Below are 17,776 nucleotides of genomic sequence, written 5' to 3' on the forward strand. Positions count from 1 at the left end.
ACCTGAGCCAAAATCAAGAATCAGATACTTAACTGACTGAGCCACCCAGGTGGCCCTCAAGGATTATTTTTATTTTGTTGCTGAATTATAAGACTTCTTTATGCATTCATTATGCAATTCCTTAATTATATATATATGATTTATAAATATATATCTTTTTCCACTCCTTGTGTTTTATTGTTCTTTATTTATTTTTCTTTATTTATTTTTAATGTTTATTTGTTTAAGAGAGAGAGAGAGACAGAGTGCACGTGGGAGAGGGGCAGAGAGGGAAACACAGAATCTGAAGCAGGCTCCAGGCTCTGAGCTGTTAGCACAGAGCCAGATGTGGGTCTCGAAGTCACGGACCATGAGATCATGACATCAACCAAAGTCGAAAGCTTAACAACTGGGTCACCCTGGCTCCCCTCTTTTTATTTTCTTGATTGTATCCTTTGAAACATACAAGTTTTGATTTTTTTCTAATGTTTATTTATTTTTGAGAGAGAGGGAGAGACAGAGCACAAGTGGGGGAGGGGCAGAGAAAGAGGGAGACACATTATCTGAAGCAGGCTCCAGGCTCTGAGCTGTTAGCCTAGGGCCCAAGGTGGGGGTGGGGCTCAAACTCACAAACTGTGAGATCATGACCTGAGCCTAAGTCAGACACTTAACCGACTGAGCCCTTAGGCGCCCCTACAAGTTTCAATTTTTGATAAAGTCTATTATTCTTTTGTCACTTGTGCTTTTTGGTGTTGTATCTAAGAAATGACTGCCTAATCCAAGGTGATGAAGATTTATGCCTAGGTTTTCTTCTAAGAATTTTACAGCTTTAGCTTTTACATTTAAGTCTTTAATGTTGTGTTAATTTTGTGTTAATTTTTTATTTTGTATTTTGTGAAATAATGGCCCAACTTTATTCTTTTGCATCTGAACATCCAGTTGTCCCAGCATTATTTGTTGAAAAGACTATTCTTTCCCCACTGAATTGTCTTGACATCCTTATGGAAACGTAAAGGTTTATTTGTGGATTCTTAGTTCTATTCCATTGATCTATATGTCTTCCCTTAAGCCAGTACCTCACTGTCTGGATTACTGTTGTTTTGTTGTGGCTTGAATCTTGCAGTAATATAATTAGCACAATGCACTTAGTTGTCCTATTGGTGAGTGGTGAGAGGCTGTTCAGTCGACTTCACTCAGAGCTGTCCTGATTCTTACTGTGCTCTCTAAACTGGACTGGAATCTTTCTTCACTTGCTGCAGTCAGAAGGTAGGAGGTATACACAGGAACCGTGAAATTCTTTTATGGCATAATGACACGGTGTGACATTGGCTAGATCTGTAAACTGAGTAGCTTGAAATAGATATAGACAAAGCCACAAGCAGGATAAAGGGAGGGTGCTTTGGTATAAGAAATAAAATTCATGCTTAGTTTGCTGTTTTTTGAGAAGCTCTTAGAGCCAGCCGCTCTCCCCAGATGCATAGCTCAAGCGGCTGCAGGAAAGGCCACTCTGCTTTGCAAATCACTTCTGCTTGGCTCTCTGCTCCCAGGACTTGGCTCTGTGAGGTCTTCTGTAAGTGTAAAGTGGAGGCAAAGTGTTTCTTAGTGTCCATAGAAACAAATCTATTTTATAGGGATGCTTCATAGAGACTTGTTAGACGCAATGCTTATACCACAGTTCTGTATCTGAAAACAAATGATCTTTTTGGTGTTGAGTCATTATCTCCTTCTCTAAATTTCCATTGACATTGGTCAATTATGAGTTGTATATTTAGGGTACCTGGGTGGCTCAGTTGGTTAAGCGTCTAACTTCAACTCAGGTCATGATCTCACGGTTCGTGAGTTTGAACCCCACGTTGGGCTCTGTGCTGACAGCTCAGAGCCCTGGAGCCTCTTCGAATTCTGTACCTCCCTCTCTCTCAGCCCCTCCCCCTACTTGTGCTCTGTCTCTCTCTGTCAAAAATAAACTTAAAAAAAAAAAAAGAATTATACAGTTAAATGGTAATTTTGAATGAGTTTCCAGAGGCTGAATTGTGGACTAATATGAGTGAGAAAATCCTGGGGACCACAGTTTGGGGGGGAAGCCCCCACATTTTGGTGGTCTTTATCTCCAGGAACCCTACTACGCTTTTACTTTGAAAGTCTGAATATTAATTCACCAATTTAATTCACCAATTAAAGACAGAGATGGTCAATGTGGCTTAAAAAAAATAAGACCTAACTATAAGAAACCTATTTTATGTGTAAACACTCAGATAGATTATAAGGACGAAGACAGACATACCATGCTAACATTAATCAAAGAAAGCTGGAGTATCTCTATTAATTTCAGGCAAAGCCAACTTATGAGCAAGGAAGGTTATCAGGAATAAAATGGGGCCTTATATACATGATATTATACACATGATAAAGGGTTTAATTCTCCAAGAAGACAGTACAACCCTAAACATACATATACCTAACAATGAGCATCAAAACACAGGAGTCAAAAACTGATAGAACTGAAAAGAGCAATAGACAAATCCACAATTAGAGCTGGACACTTCAATGCCCCTCTGCTAGTAACTCATATATCAAGCAGGCAGTGAATCAGTAAGGATACAGATAACCTAAGCAGGGCTATCAATCAACCAGATCTAATTGACATGTACAGAATACTCCATCCAACACCAACAGAATGCGCATTCTTCTCAAGCTTACAGGGATCGTTCACCAATATGAACCATATTTTTGGTCATAAAACACACCTTCATAAATTTAGAATCATAGAAATCATACGAAGAATATGCCCAGATAACAATTAAATTAAACTAGGAATCAATAACATAAAGATAGCTGGATAATCCCCCAAATATTTGGATATCAAAAAACACTCATATAATTAATCCATGAGTTAAAGAAGAAGTCTCAAAGAAATTCAAAAATATTTTGAATTCTACTTGAAAGAAACCACAAAGGAAAAGATTGAAAAAGTTGACCACACAAACAATAGAAACAATAAAAGCTTTGGTTGTCAAAAATTGTAACAGAGAAAATGGAAAAAAAAACAAAAACAGCCAGCTGAGAAAAATATCTACAGCAAATATAAATAGAATATACAGTTTTTTAAAAATCACTCAGACCTCAATAGATAAATGGCATGAGCCACCAGTTCACAAAAGAGTCTAATAAGCATAACAAAACATTTAACTTTACTAGAAATAAAAGCAATACAATTTTTCTTATTAAATTATCAAATATTTAAAAGATGATACTATTCTAGTAAGCTATATCTTTGAGATTAGAGCACTATACTGAATGTATGCTGAAATCCATCAAAATTCTATGCAATGTTGATAGGCATTTTGTTATAAAGACACTTTTATACCATGCTAGTGATAATTTAAATTATTGCAACCTTTCTAGAAGATATGGCTAGTTGTCAAGAGCATTAATAATGTTCATATACTTTAAAAAATGTTTATTTACTTATTTTTAGGGAGAGAGAGAGTGTGTGCATGCATGAGAAGGGGAGGGGCAGAGAGAGAGGGAGAGAGAATCCCAAGCAGGATCCCCACTGTCAGCTCCCCACTGTCAGCCCCAACCCAATTTGGGGCTCAAACCCATGAAATGTGAGATCATGACCTGAGCCAAAACCAAGAGTCGGTCACTCAACTGACAGAGCCACCCAGGCGCCCCATCTGTTTTGTTTCCTTAAATGGATTTCAGCATACATTCAGTAAAGTGCCTAATCTCAAATGTATAGCTTACTAGAATAGTATCATTTTAAAAATATTTGATAATTTAATAGGAAAAATTGTATTTCTTTTATTTCTAGTAAAGTTAAATGTTTTATTATGCTCTTTCGTGAACTGGTGGTTCATGCCATTTACCTATTGAGGTCTGAGTGATTTTTAAATATCTGTGTGTTTTATTTATATTTGCTATACTTATTTTTTGTTTCTTAAATTCCACATGTGAGTGACATCATATGATATTTGTCTTTCTCTGACTTATTTCACTTAGCATAATACACTCTAGTTCCATGCACATTGTGGCAAATGGCAAGATTTCATTCTTTCTGATTGCCAAGTGATATTTCATAGTATATATATACCACATCTTCTTTATCCTTCATCAGTCAAGGACATGTGGGCTCTTTCCATAATTTGGCTATTGTTGATAGTGCTGCTATAAGCGTTGTGGTACATGTGCCCCTTCAAATCAGTATTTTTGTATCCTTTAATGTTCATATATTTTAATCCAGGATTTCCACTTCTAAAATGTGAAAAAATTGACACACAATAACATGCTTTATATAAATGAAAATTTGGAGCACAAAAATCCATAATAGATTAATGCTTACACAATTATGGTAAATCCAGTGAGATTTGAAGAAGCTATCAAATATTGGTATAACAAGTTTTTTAGTGATAGTATATGTTTTTAAGAATCAACAGGGGTGCCCGGGTGGCTCAGTCAGTTAAGCGGTTAAGCGTCTGACTTCAGTTTCGGTCATGATCTCATGGTTTGTGAGTTAGAGCCCCACATTGAGCTCTGTGCTGACAGCATGGAACCTGGAGCCCACTTCGGATTCTGTGTCTCCCTCTCTCTGCCCTTCTTCCACTCACGGTCTCTCTCTCTCTCTCTCTCAAAAGTAAATAAACATTTTTTAAAAAAGAATGAACAATATACAAAGTTATAAATATAGTGTAAACACAATTTTATATTAAAATGCATAGAAAGAGAAAATAAGGAATTATGGCAAAGTAATTACTGCTATAGTATTGCCTCTAGATATCAGAGTTATAGGTCATTTTTTTGAGTCATTGTTTTTGGCTTCTTTAAAATTTTTTGGCACATTGCATATTTTCTAAGTGAATATTCAGTACTCAATAATCAATAATAAAATGAGTAAATAAAAAATAAACTCCAAGTTTCTGGAATCCTCTCTTTCCTCTTATTTTTTTTTTAATGTTTATTTATTTTTGAGAAAGAAAGAGAAAGAGGGACAGAGGATCCAAAGCAGGCTCTGCACTGATAACAGAGAGCCCGATGTGGGACTTGAACTCATAAACTGTGAGATCAGGACCTAAGCCAAAGTCAGGTGCTTAACCAACTGAGCCACCCAGACACGCTTAAAATCCTGTTTCCTGTTACTCCTCTTGCTGGGCTTTAAAGCATCTTCCAAGGTGAAGGTCAAAGGCCACCTCCTCTGTGAAACCCTTCTAGACCCTCAGACAGTCATATATCCCTTTGCGTTTGTTAACTCTTTCCATGTAATTCTCTCACTCATTGCTCTCACTAGACTGAGGAGCAAGGGCCATGTTTTGTCATCTTGTCTTCCTGGTACTCAGAACGGCATCTAGTACAAAACAGATATTTAATTAATCATCATTATGATTATCAAATGGCTCAGTTCACTATTTTCCTGATTGTTTTGCTGGAGATTCATATCCTTTCCCAGCTGATATTCCTGAGAAACCAGAGAACTAGAAAGCCCTGAGGGCAAAGACATCTATCAGCCCCATGAAAGACTGGCTTTCATTTTCCTGCTCACGGCTTCATGATTAGAAGTTGGATCCAAGATATGAGTGTCATTTCTGTCCCTGGAAGAAGAAACAGCATCATGTTCTGACACAGAATGAGTAGCTTGTGGTTATTTCCGCCACGGCTGAACTCTGATCTTTCTTTTCTATTGTGAATGGACTAGACTGTTTGAAGTAAAATCAGCTGAAAACCTTTAGGCAAAGATGTCTTCACATCTTAGCTCTCTTCGTTAGCTCCCTTAAGACCTGGTCCTGAGAGTAGCCTTTCTTGATTCAGGTCTGTAAAAGAAGATGGGCCTACATTTTCTTCCTCCATGAATGCCTAGGAAAAAACCTTTCCTACACACCTTTATGCTAATGAGGTAATTACAAAATGCATTAGTCACTGTGGCAAAAAGAGCCCAAACTTTGATGATGCTCAAGGCTGTTTTTCCTCCTAAAAATGAAAACGAGGTTAAAAAAAAAACAACCACCATGAACTAAAAGTATATATATCACTGCATATAATTTTCATGCCTAGTACAGTTGTGGCTCATGGTCCCAAGCAGCATCTGAAGCGCATAGCACCTCCAAAGCATTAGGCGTTGGATAAACTGACTGGTGTATTTGTGCCTCATCCATCTACTGGTCTCCATTAAGATGAGAGAATATCTCCCTCTTATCATTTTCCTAAGGAACAAACTTAAGTATGTGCTAACAGGAGATGAAGTAAAGAAGATCTGCATACAGTGTTTTATTGAGATTGATGGCAAGTCCAAACTGATATAACCTATCCTGCTGGTTTTACGGATGTCATCAGCATTGACAAGACTGGGGAGAGTTTCCATATGATCTGTGACACCAAGGGTCACTTTGCTGTTTGTTGGATTACACCTCAGGAGGCCAAGTGTAAGTTTTGCAAAGTGAGAAAGATCTTTGTGGGGACAAAAGGAATCCCTCATCCAGTAACCCATGATGCTCTCACCATCCTTTAAACTGATCCCCTCATCAAGAAGAATGACACCATTCAGATTGATTTGGAGACTGAAGAAATTACAGATTTCATCAAGTTTGACTCTGGTAATCTTGTATATGGTGCCCAGAGGTGCTGACCTGGGAAGAATTGGTGTGATCACCAACAGAGAGAGACTACATCTGTTGATGTAGTTCATGTGAAAGATGCCAATGGCAACAGCTTTGCCACCTGGCTCTCCAACATTTTTGTTATTGATAAAGGGGAAAAAAACATGGATTTCTCTTCCCCATGGAAAGGGTATCTGCCTCACCATTGCTGAAAAGAGAGACAAGAGACTGGTGGCTACACAGAGCAGTGGGTAAAACAGTCTCTAGGTGACATAATTGGAAGTCTTTATACTTAATTATAGATAATACAGCATGAAAAAAAAGTATATGTATCACTGAATGACATGAGACCAAAGTGAATGACCTTGAATCCAAAGTGATGCGGTCTTATTCTACACATATGTCCAGAACAATAACAGTGGTTCTTTTTTTCCCTGGGTGATAGTTAATGTGTCAACTTGGCTAGTCATTGGGACTCAGATATTTGATAAAATATTTTTCTAGATGTTTCTGTGAAGGTATCTTTTAGTGAGATTAACATTTAAGTCAGTAGAGTTTAAATTAAGCAGATTAACTCTATAGTGTGGGTGGGCCTCATCTGATCAGATGAAGGTTTTAATAGAAAAAGACCAACCTCCCCAAGCAAGAAAGAATTCTGCCAGCGACTGCCTTTGGACTCAAATTGCAATTTCTTCCACAGTTTCAAGACTACAGGCTTACCCTGAAGATTTTGGACTTGCCAAGCCTCCAAATCATGTGAGTCAATTCCTTAAAATAAATCTCTAACTCCCTCTCTCTCTTTCTCATCTCCATCTCCACATCCTGTTGCTTTTGTTTTTCTGGAGAACCCTATTACCTCCTGCTATAGTTGAATTATTAGATCAAGTGATACCCCTATGGCATGCTACCCTTGGGAAATAAATATAATAAAGCTGTATAAAGCCACTTAGAACTGCGGATGAAAAGAGAGTATAATCCTTAATTAACAAGGAAATCTACCTCTTCATGAATATGAAGTATTTTATTGTTAACCTTCTTTTTGAAGATTAAGCCACTTTAATAGTGATTTTGTTTGGAACTTCAAGCGTGACAGATGGGTCATTTTATAGAATATCCTTAGTTTGGGTTTGTCTGATGCCTCCCCATGAGTAGATCTGGATTACGTTTCTTTGGCAGGGATATCATGGAAGTGGTCCTGTGGCTCATGGTGGTCTGTCAGCAGACACATTTTGCTTTGTTTCATTACTGGTGATGTTAGCTTAGATCACTTGATCCTGAAGGTGTTTGCTGGACTTCTCCAATGTAAATTTAGTGTGTTTTCCTTAGTAATTAGTGAATATTTTGAGGGGATGTACTTTAAGATTATGTAAATGTTCTGTTCCTCATCAAACCTTCAATTTCTCCATTTATCTATCTAAATATTTATGTATTTATATAATGGATTCCTCTGATGTTTCATAGGTTTTAATTCATTCCTCTATTTTAGTACTCTAATTGTCTCAGATTTAGCCAGTGGGAACCTCTTCAAACTGGCTTCCTTTTGACATGTGACTTTTTTTTTTTTTTTTTTTTTTTGGAGCCCTTCCTTAGTTATGACTGAACAACATGTTCCAGGCTCATCATTTACTTTTTCCGTCTGAGCTCTGGAATCAGCTGTTTTCCCAAGGATCTCTCATTTCTTCAGTGGGGAATGGTACTGAGAAGGAAGACCTGGGTGTTGGGTGTGGTCATTTCTATTAGGGAGTTGCTATCCCTTTCCAGGGACAGAGTTAAGAAATTTGTATACACACACACACACACACACACACACACACACACTTGCAATTGTATTTGTTGATCTATTTACATATATTAAAAACCATGTATTCACATTAATATTTTCCATTCTAATCCAACAATATAGGGTTCATTATAATTTTCTCCCTTTCCCTATTTGTAACTCCCTTCTCTGGTAAGGGGAAATTTGACTCCCATTATCCATAGTATATTTTCTTATTTGATCTTCTCACCCTGTTCAGACTCTGGCACCCTGCTCTGGGCCACTGCATCTGTTCACATTTCAACCAAACACCTACCTTCCATGGCCCCTCATAATGGCTTCTGGACTGAATTGTTCAGAAAGGAAAGAGAGACGAAAGAGAACAATTCTTTTCAGCCAATTTTTATTGAATGTGTACTACACAAAAGTACTAATCAAAAGATTATGCTGGGTGCTGTTTGGGACATGGAGGGAAATAAGATGCTTTGGAGTTTATAGACTTAGCAGGCAGCTGGGCTAGGTTGTATAGAGCAGTGACAAATGACTCCCAAATCTCAGGGGCTTAAGACCACAACAGTTTATTTTTCACTCATGTTTTATGTTCCTTGTCTCTCTGTTCTGTGTCATTTTTATTCCAAGACCCAGGCTGAAGGAACAAGCCATTTTTAGGATGTACTGATCTGGGGATGATCTTGCAGCAGAGGAAAAAATGAGAGGAAGGAATTAGATGGTGATGTGTGAGCAGTATGTGAATGAATGGATGTGCTGTCCTATCTTGGGTATGATGGGTCTTGAGGTTTCTGAGTGGAAGTAGCCTATGTCACTTGTGCTTGTATGTCACTGACCAATGCAAGTTACAAAACCAAGCTTGACATGATCGGAATGAAAAGGTGCAATCCTTCTAAGAGACAGGAGGTGAATATCTGGGGGAGAAATGCAATAAGCCACTTGGATCTGTGAGAAAACAGACATGCACGTATCTAACTAGCAGGCACAACGTGAGAGAGGAAAATACATAGTCCGTTTAATTCCACTTTGCAGTAAGACAGGTAGAAAAAATATGACCATCTGAAGGGCATGGTCCATTTTGTGGCGTTAAAGAGAGAAAGACTTCAGGCGAAAGTGGGAAATTGAAGGAAAAGGAAAACAGCAGGTTCTTTAAGACCTGCTTTAAGACCTCTCTTCAAGAGAAGGAACATGATATAACATGTAATGTTTCTGACGAGGTAGATGCTCAGGTCAATAATTAAGGTTTGCAGTCTCCTTTCACCCACAGCCCTACAGGGTTTTGTAGAGCTTTATCAGTTTCATTTCCCAACAGGGGAACTCTGCAGAGCTATTTCTTGGACTAACGCTTCATTTGTAACAGCATACAAAGAACCCACTATCACTGGACTGGATATATGGACAGAATGAAAACTTTTATTTTGAACGTTTCCCAGTGTAACGGTTTAAAAATAGTATCTCATTGTAGTTTTAACTCATATTTCACTTATTATGAATGAGGACAAGCATCTGTTAAGTTTCATGTCTCTATCTCCATTTTATTGGGCGGTTTTTATTAATACTCTATGCCTAGTTTTCTATTGGGTTGTGACTCTTTTTTTAATGATTTCTAGAAAAGGTTGAGGAGGATTTTGTTGGTCAGAGTTGAGATGAGGAATTCCGCGAGAACTGTGCCAGGTGCTAGGGATGGATGGGATGCAGTCTGTGGACTGAGTATCTCTCTCTAGATTACCGCAAGTGAAAAGACTCACCTGTTTCAAGTATTCAGGAAATAGCAATGAGTTCAAGTGGTAGGGCTTAGGGCTCATGATGTGCTTTGGCAGGAGCACAGTCCCATTCTGGGCAAAGAGAAGTTCTTAGTGTCTTAGGTTGCACTTCCTAAAAGCAGCCTCTGAGATGGAGGTTTTTTTCAAGTGATTTTTTTTCTGGAGTCCTCTCAGGAGAAGATGAGTGAGAGAACCAGGACAAGTTAAAGGAGGAAAACTAAGCAAGGAGGTGGTCTCCTCGGGAGACTAGCTTCAGCCTGGCCCCCCGGGGAAGCTCTGGAGCATGAACCACATCACAGAGATGGCCATCCCTCCCTTGACAGAAGTGACTTGCCATTTGTGCTTCATGTCAGTAAGTCATTGGCGGAGGTCTGGGGAGGGGAGGGAGGGGAGAGCATAGCTTCCAGGTCAAGATGGTTCCAGCTGGGTGGAGGGCAGTTCTCTAGAGAAGGGAGCAGCTGCAAGTTGTTAGTAGTCACCACTTACAGCAGCTGAGGGACAGGTGCACCTGCCTTTAAAAGGAATCTGGGCGGGGCACTAACAGCTTCCATCGCATTTAGTAGGATCCAGAGTTTCCCCAGGAATCCTGCAGCATCTGCCAATGTATGGTTCCAACTGTACTTGAATGTCCCCTAAAAATGTCCGCAAATAGCAAGTGAAAAAGCTTTCAACAAAAGCTAATGGATGTAGCCTAGAAACATAATTGTGAAACTCATGAATCAGAGTTTGACTTGTAGTTGCATTGCCTAGGATAATCATTTGTCATCTTGAGCAAGACACTCTCCTGGGACCTAAGTGTTAGTTTATGAACATTTTGATTATTCTTGAGTCCCAGCTGCAAAATGCCAGAAGCTCGACTCTTCAAATATATCACTTAGTTACAGGTGGTAATGGCTCCAATGATGGTGGCAGAGGTTATCCCAAGCAAATATTTATAATTGACAATGAATGTGTGAGCAGGATGCTAATGAATGGATGTGCTGATTACTTTCCCCTGCCACAAACATTAGCTCTTGTTTGGTTTAACTGGCAAACTGACACTAGATTAGAGATGACAGAATGCTGGCAAAGATCCACAGTAAGGGAAGAATATTAAGAAAATTAGCAAATTGTGTAACTTTTGATTCTTCTATTTCCAAATCTAAATCGTTTCTGGGTGTTAGGAGGTTATAGCTTAATTATAGGCCTAAAAGAAAAGCAATTAGATTTACAAGTATGTTTGGATTTTTGAAGTCTTTTCATTTTAGCACAGGAAGTCAAGCTGATGACATCTGGTTGGATTCAGGTGGATATATTCAAGATTAGATGTATACATAAAACAAACATTTTGTTCTTTCCAGTTGTTCTTTCCTGTTATATGCATTAGTATTGAGTTTTTGATTATAATATATAATGTAGTTTTGTATATCCATGAATATATTTGCTTGGCTTGTCAGTAACATTGTTCTATGTTTTCATGGTGGTCTTGGCTGGTGGTATTATCATTCATAAAGGTGACCACTCTTTCCAGCAGAGTGTTTGTGGCTTAATGTTTTGATATTTTTTGCATCTGAACCTCTCAGCTGCTGAATATGCCTTTCAATGTCATACATTACCTCTTATTGACAAGGCTCCACATGCGGGGGCATGGGGGTGTGCCTTCCAGGCAGGAGTGTCTTGTATTTATGGCATGACAGGTTCCGAGGTTAGCCTATACCTTGGAGGTGCCTTGGTGGGCACTTTGTCTTCTGGTGATCCACCAACATTTTGACCTGCTCATTCTGTGGGATGTCTATTATATATCAGTGAGTCACAAAGTAGAAGTGAATGCCAGGGGAGCAGATGTGGTGACCCAGTGTGCATGAAGTGTCTTGGAAAGAGTGACTCTGTAGAGTATTGTTTTTCCAATGAATCTGCCATGTCCCATTTGGGCCTCCTTAATCTAGCAGTTGGACTTTTCTTTAAGGCATTTTAAAAGCTCCCAGATCAAGAGTGAGAAGAGGGGAGAGGGAATCAGCAGGTGTGTCCACTGATGGGGTAAAGTGGGCTTTTGATCACAGCCTTTCCTAGAAGCATAGCCATATAGGGATGTGTGTACCCTGCTGTTTTAAATTTCTGACACAGCAGTGCAGAAGGAGGGCACTGCCTCCTCCTTCAGTTACTGTCTGAGTTTCTCCAGGAGTCAGAATAGCAATGACGGGTGACAGTTCACATGTGGCAGCTCAAGGCTCGTTTACTGAGAACTTACTATATTCCAGGCACTGTGCTAAGGAAAACACACATGCTATCTTATCAAGGTCCTTCTAACCTCCCACTGTTATACTAAAGGTACTAAGAGTAATTACCCTTATTATCCTAATTTTGCAGTCAAGAAAACTGAAGTGCAAGGAATTTAAATAAGTTTGTAGATTACACAGTTAGCAACAGAGGAGCTAGGCTTCCTACCCCAACCCTCCCGGCATCAAGACGCATGGTCTGAACCATCAGGTTAAATTGCCTCCAGGGCCAGTGCTTGCAAGGCCAGGCACCAGCTTGATTCTGAGAACTGGGTGTCCACAGCACAGGTGAGTTCCTGTTTTTGCAGTTACCTGGTGACCTGTCCTGGATAGGGGAGCATTTAAGAGTGTGGTTTTTTAGTAATTTTTTAAAAGTTTATTTATTTATTGTGTGTGTGTGAGAGAGAAAGCAAACACAGAGGGAGGGCCAGAGAGAGAGAGAGGGAGAGAGAGAATCCCAAGTAGGGTCTGTGCTGTTAGTGCAGAGCCTGATGCAGGACTTGATCTCACTAACGATGAGATAATGACCTGAGCCGAAGTCATGAGTTGGACGCTTAACTGACTGAGCCACCCAGGAGCCCCAGTTTCTTAGTAATTTTTAATCCTAACCACTTGGACTAACATATTTATTCATGTGAGTTTCTCTGATCACTTTAAGCAAACAAAGGTGTTCTTGACTTGTCACCATTGTCGTTTGCTCTGCAAATTCAGACTGATGCAACATCCTGTCACCTTCACTTTTCCGGCTCCTTAAATCAGCTTGTAACCCCTGCCACGCAGTCCTAGATAAGGCTCAGGTCAGGCCATTTCCTTAGACTTCTTGTACCCATAACTTCCCATAGGAGTCAGTGTCAAAATCCATCTAGAACTGTCCTTTCCATCTGTCACTGCAAACATGCTGTTCCACTGGGAAACTTGATGGTTGTTGTCCACTGAGTGCAAATCAGGGCCTTGGCTTTTGCTTTCTTTCTCCAGGTCACAAAGAGCATGTTCCTTTCCTTATTTCCGTTGTCTGTCCTGCCCAGGCCCACTTACTTTTTTTTTTTTTAATTTTTTTAATGTTTATTTATTTTTGACAGAGAGAGAGACAGAGCACGAGCAGGGGAAGGGCAGAGAGAGAGGGAAACACAGAATCTGAAGCAGGATCCAGGCTCTGAGCTGTCAGCACAGAGCCCGACGTGGGGGTCAAATTCACAAACTGTGAGATCATGACCTGAGCCAAAGTCGAGTCAGGCACTTAACTGACTGAGCCACCCAGGTGCCCCAGGAAACCCAGAGCAGTTTAGTTGGGTGCCTCTGGCTCAAAGATCCTTGCGAAGTAATAGTCCACTTGTTGAGGGCTGCAGTCATCTGAAGATTTGGCTAGGGCATGAGGATCTACTTCCAAGATCAGTCATGTGGCTGTCACAGGCTTCGGCTCCTCATGGGCCTTGGACTGCAGGTCCTCATTCCTTGTCATAGCCTGTGGACCTCTTCATAAGGTGGCTCACAATATGGCAGCTGGCTTCCCCAAGAGTGAGTGACCTAAGAGAGAGCGAGAGAGGAAATGTAAGAGAGAATGTTCAAGATGGAAGCCATAGTCTTGTTGTATTCTAATCTCAAAAGTGACACCCTGTTACTTCTGTCATATTCTATTCATTATAAGTGAGTCAGTGAGTGTGGCCTGTACTCAAGGGAAATATAGAGAGGCAGGAACACCAGAAGGTGAGAATCAGTGGGGGCCATCTTAGAGTTGGCCTATTATATCCCCAACAGTCTACTCTCCACCCAGTAACCAGAGATATAATTTTTAAAAACTTTTTATTTTGAGATAGAGATTCCAAAGATGTGAGTTTAACATATATATCAAATCATGTCACCTGCTCAAAACCTTTCAATGGCTTCCCCATGTCCAAAGTCCTTATCATGACCTACAGTCTCCTTCAGGAATCTTAGCTATTTTTCTGACCCCTTTTCTTTCCTTCCACTCTTCCTTTGCCTCCTTCATCCTTCCTACGTAGACCTCCACTATTTCTGCCAAACACACGCCTGTCTTGGGACCTTGAACTTGCTGTTCCCTCCGCATTGGACTCTCTTCTCAGGATAGCTACAGGCTTCATTCAGGTGTCTTTGGAAGTGGCCCCTCCTCAGAGACACCTCCCGTTGCCCCCCTAACCAGAATGTACCCCTCGTTAGTTTCTACTCCCTTATTTGGTTTAATTTTTGTCTGTGTCACGTATCACTTACCTGACAAATTGTTTGTAATTACTTGTATATTTCTGTATCATCCAGTAGAATATTAAACTCCTTGGAGTCAGGGACTTGGTTTTGTGTTTGCCTGTATCCTTGAGGGCTAAGACGATGCCTTGCTGTAAATAGGTGATTTATACCATGTCTCATTGGATTGAATCACGTGGAAACAATAAACCAAACCCAAAGGGAAAATAAAATGTTTTCTATGACGTCCCTATCCTGTGCTCCACACCCCACCTCCTGCCCTCAGAGTGGCACCAATAGCAGCTAGGAGTTTTTATCCTCAAGAAGTTTGAATTCGGACGCAATCCTCATAGCACACTGGAAACCCACCGAGAGCCCAAATGGCAACTTGATGGGACGTCTCTTTGCAGTCTCCTTTGCCTTTGAATGTGAACACAGCAGCCCTTCTCCTGGGAGCCTGTAGTGAGGTGTGATGCAATTCATGGCTAAGAGCGAGGAGGCTGGAGAGCGTGGGCTGACTGAGGTAGCAGCCAGGGCAACAGGGAATTGGAGAACCGATTTGTAAGCGCTTCTCGCCAGCGCGGTAACTTCAGTTCAAGCCTCCTCTGCAGTGACGGGGGGGGGGGGGGGGGGGGGGGACGACAAGCCCAAGGCTGAATGATTGATTCTGTTGTCTTTACTTCAATAACAAACTATCAAGGATATTGTGGTGGAAAGTTTCTGAAGTACCTTTTAACATGTCAGACTTTTATCCTGAACTCCATAACTTGCTAGGAGATGCTCGAGGCTAGTGCAAGGGATGGGGAAGGGGATATGCGGGGAGATTTTTATCATCGGGTGGTGAGTAGCAGAATCTGGTGCTTTTTGTGTTAAAAGAGGAGCACTTGCTTTTTGTGTTAAAAGAGTACACGGCAGCTGGGGAATCACCGGGACTGTGAACGGAGTCTCTGGCTGCTGGAGTTTTATGGGATTTTTCCTGCTTTAAAACATTAGAATCTCTTGTATAATCCACAGACTATTTTTACTGAGTAGCACTTGAATGTGAGAAGAGTCCCTTCGAATAATTTCTGGGCAACAAATTCGGTGGCATAATCTTTATTTCTGTGTGGCATGGTGGATCCTAAAAGGCCTTTCAAAGAAAATTCTTTTGCCTCTCAAAGTCATACGTATTGGGAAGCAGTTGCTTCATACTATCTAGAAATCAATTAAAAGAGACAGTACTCGGGGCGCCTGGGTGGCGCAGTCGGTTAAGCGTCCGACTTCAGCCAGGTCACGATCTCGCGGTCCGTGAGTTCGAGCCCCGCGTCGGGCTCTGGGCTGATGGCTCGGAGCCTGGAGCCTGTTTCTGATTCTGTGTCTCCCTCTCTCTCTGCCCCTCCCCCGTTCATGCTCTGTCTCTCTCTGTCCCAAAAATAAATAAACGTTGAAAAAAAAAAAAAAAAAGAGACAGTACTCATTTATCCAAGTCTGTATTTTCTCCCCTTTAAAATGGTGCTGGGGTGCCTGGGTAGCTCAGTTGGTTGAGTGTCCAACTCTTGATTTCGGCTCAGGTCATGATCCCAGGGTTATGGCATAGAGCCTGCTTAAGATTCTCTCTGTCTCTGGGGCACCTGGGTGGCTCAGTCCATTAAGTGTCTGACTTCAGCTCAGGTCACCATCTTGCACCATCTTGTTTCTGAGTTCAAATCCCACAATGGGCTCTGTGCTATCAGTGCAGAGCCCTCTTCTGATCCTTTGTCTCTCTCTCTGCCCCTCCCCTGCTTGCAGTCTCTCTCTGTCTCTCTCAAAATAAATAAATAAACTTAAAAAAAATTAATCTTTCAGAATCTCTCTCTCCCTCCCTCTCTCCTGGACCCTTCCCTACTGGTGTGTGAACACACATGCTCTCTCTCTCTCTCTCTCTCTCAAAAACAAAAATTAAAAAAGAAAATGGGGCTGATAGTCCTGCCGTATAGGGTTATCAGGAAGATTAAATGAAACGATAGAACCACAGCTCTCAATTCTGAGTTTTACAGAGAGTAGCCCTTCCATAAATTGTTGTCATCCTTGTTATAACATTATTATTTCAAGAAAGAAAGAAAGTAAAGCATCCAACTCATAGCCTTAACAGCAGTTTAAGGAAATAGTTCCCAAGACGTGACCAGCCAGAGAGCAAGCTCAATGCTGGTGACTTTATATCAACTTGCACAACTTTCAGGTTTAAACTGGTTTAGCACCAGTGCCTTGCTTCTATCATTCAGGGTTAAACATGGTGTTCTTGATGACAACTAATTTGTATCCTTTTTAATTTGTAATTTTTACTTAAAAAATAGGTTACACACTTGTTTCAAAATGCGAACGGCACAAATCTGCCATTCTTCCCTGCCACCAGCTCCCTCTTGGAGGCATCCATGGTTAATAATGTCTTAATAGTCTAGTTAAATACAAAGACTTGCATATATTTCCCCCTTCACACAAATGGAAGCACGGGGTACTTGTTCTGCACCTTCCTTTTCACTTAGTAACTTACATCAACAACAATCCTCATTTTTTTAATGGTTGTATAGAATTCTTTGTGTGAATGACCGTAATTTATAAGTCTCCTATTAACGAAAATCAGGCTGTTTCAGTCGTTTGCTATTCCAGTTGCAGTGAATAATCTTGTGCATACGTTATTTTTCACAAATGCAAGTATACCTGAAGGGTAAAATGGAAGAAGAGTCGTTTGGTGGGAATTGCCAAGGGGCCCTTGGAACGGTGCCCATCATCTGCACTGTCACCCACAGTGCACGAGCAAGCCTGTTTCCTCACAGCTCACCGCCACAGGGTGACGTCGAATGTTTTGCAGCTCTGATACGTTGATAAGTGAAGTTTTAATTTGCATTTCTCTTGTGAGTATAAATGAACACCTAGAAAAATACGCTTAAGAGCCTTTTCTGCAAACTGGTGGTTCTTTGCACATTCCTCCCTTGGGCTGTTGGTAAATTGGGATGTTAAAAATTGGAGTCTATTGGATGGTTGAAAGAAACACGTCTTAACATTGATAGATCAGTATTCATGTTCTGGTTCAGTCTTTTATTCGTTATGCAAATACGTTTGTGCTTCAGTGTCGTCATCTTTAAAACAATAATAACAGTGCTTACTTCACAGGGCTCCAGGGAGTATAGTTGGGGAGCGAGGGTATAAGAGTGCCTGGCTTTGGGGGTCCCAAACAGACCAGCTTCAGCCGCTCGCTGCTGACCAATCCAG

At 40.6% G+C, this 17,776-nt stretch overlaps 1 long non-coding RNA gene across 1 annotated transcript; it reads left to right on the forward strand.

Moving 5' to 3' along the window:
- Positions 1-1,910: 1,910 nt before the first annotated feature.
- Positions 1,911-6,479, forward strand: LOC123583229. Its single transcript, XR_006704797.1, has 3 exons — positions 1,911-1,921; positions 5,007-5,012; positions 6,246-6,479. It is a non-coding gene; the product is annotated as an uncharacterized LOC123583229 (long non-coding RNA).
- The last annotated feature ends 11,297 nt before the right edge of the window (positions 6,480-17,776 follow it).

Source organism: Leopardus geoffroyi, chromosome B1, assembly GCF_018350155.1.
Source record: "Leopardus geoffroyi isolate Oge1 chromosome B1, O.geoffroyi_Oge1_pat1.0, whole genome shotgun sequence".
In the NCBI taxonomy this organism is placed as follows: domain Eukaryota; kingdom Metazoa; phylum Chordata; class Mammalia; order Carnivora; family Felidae; genus Leopardus; species Leopardus geoffroyi.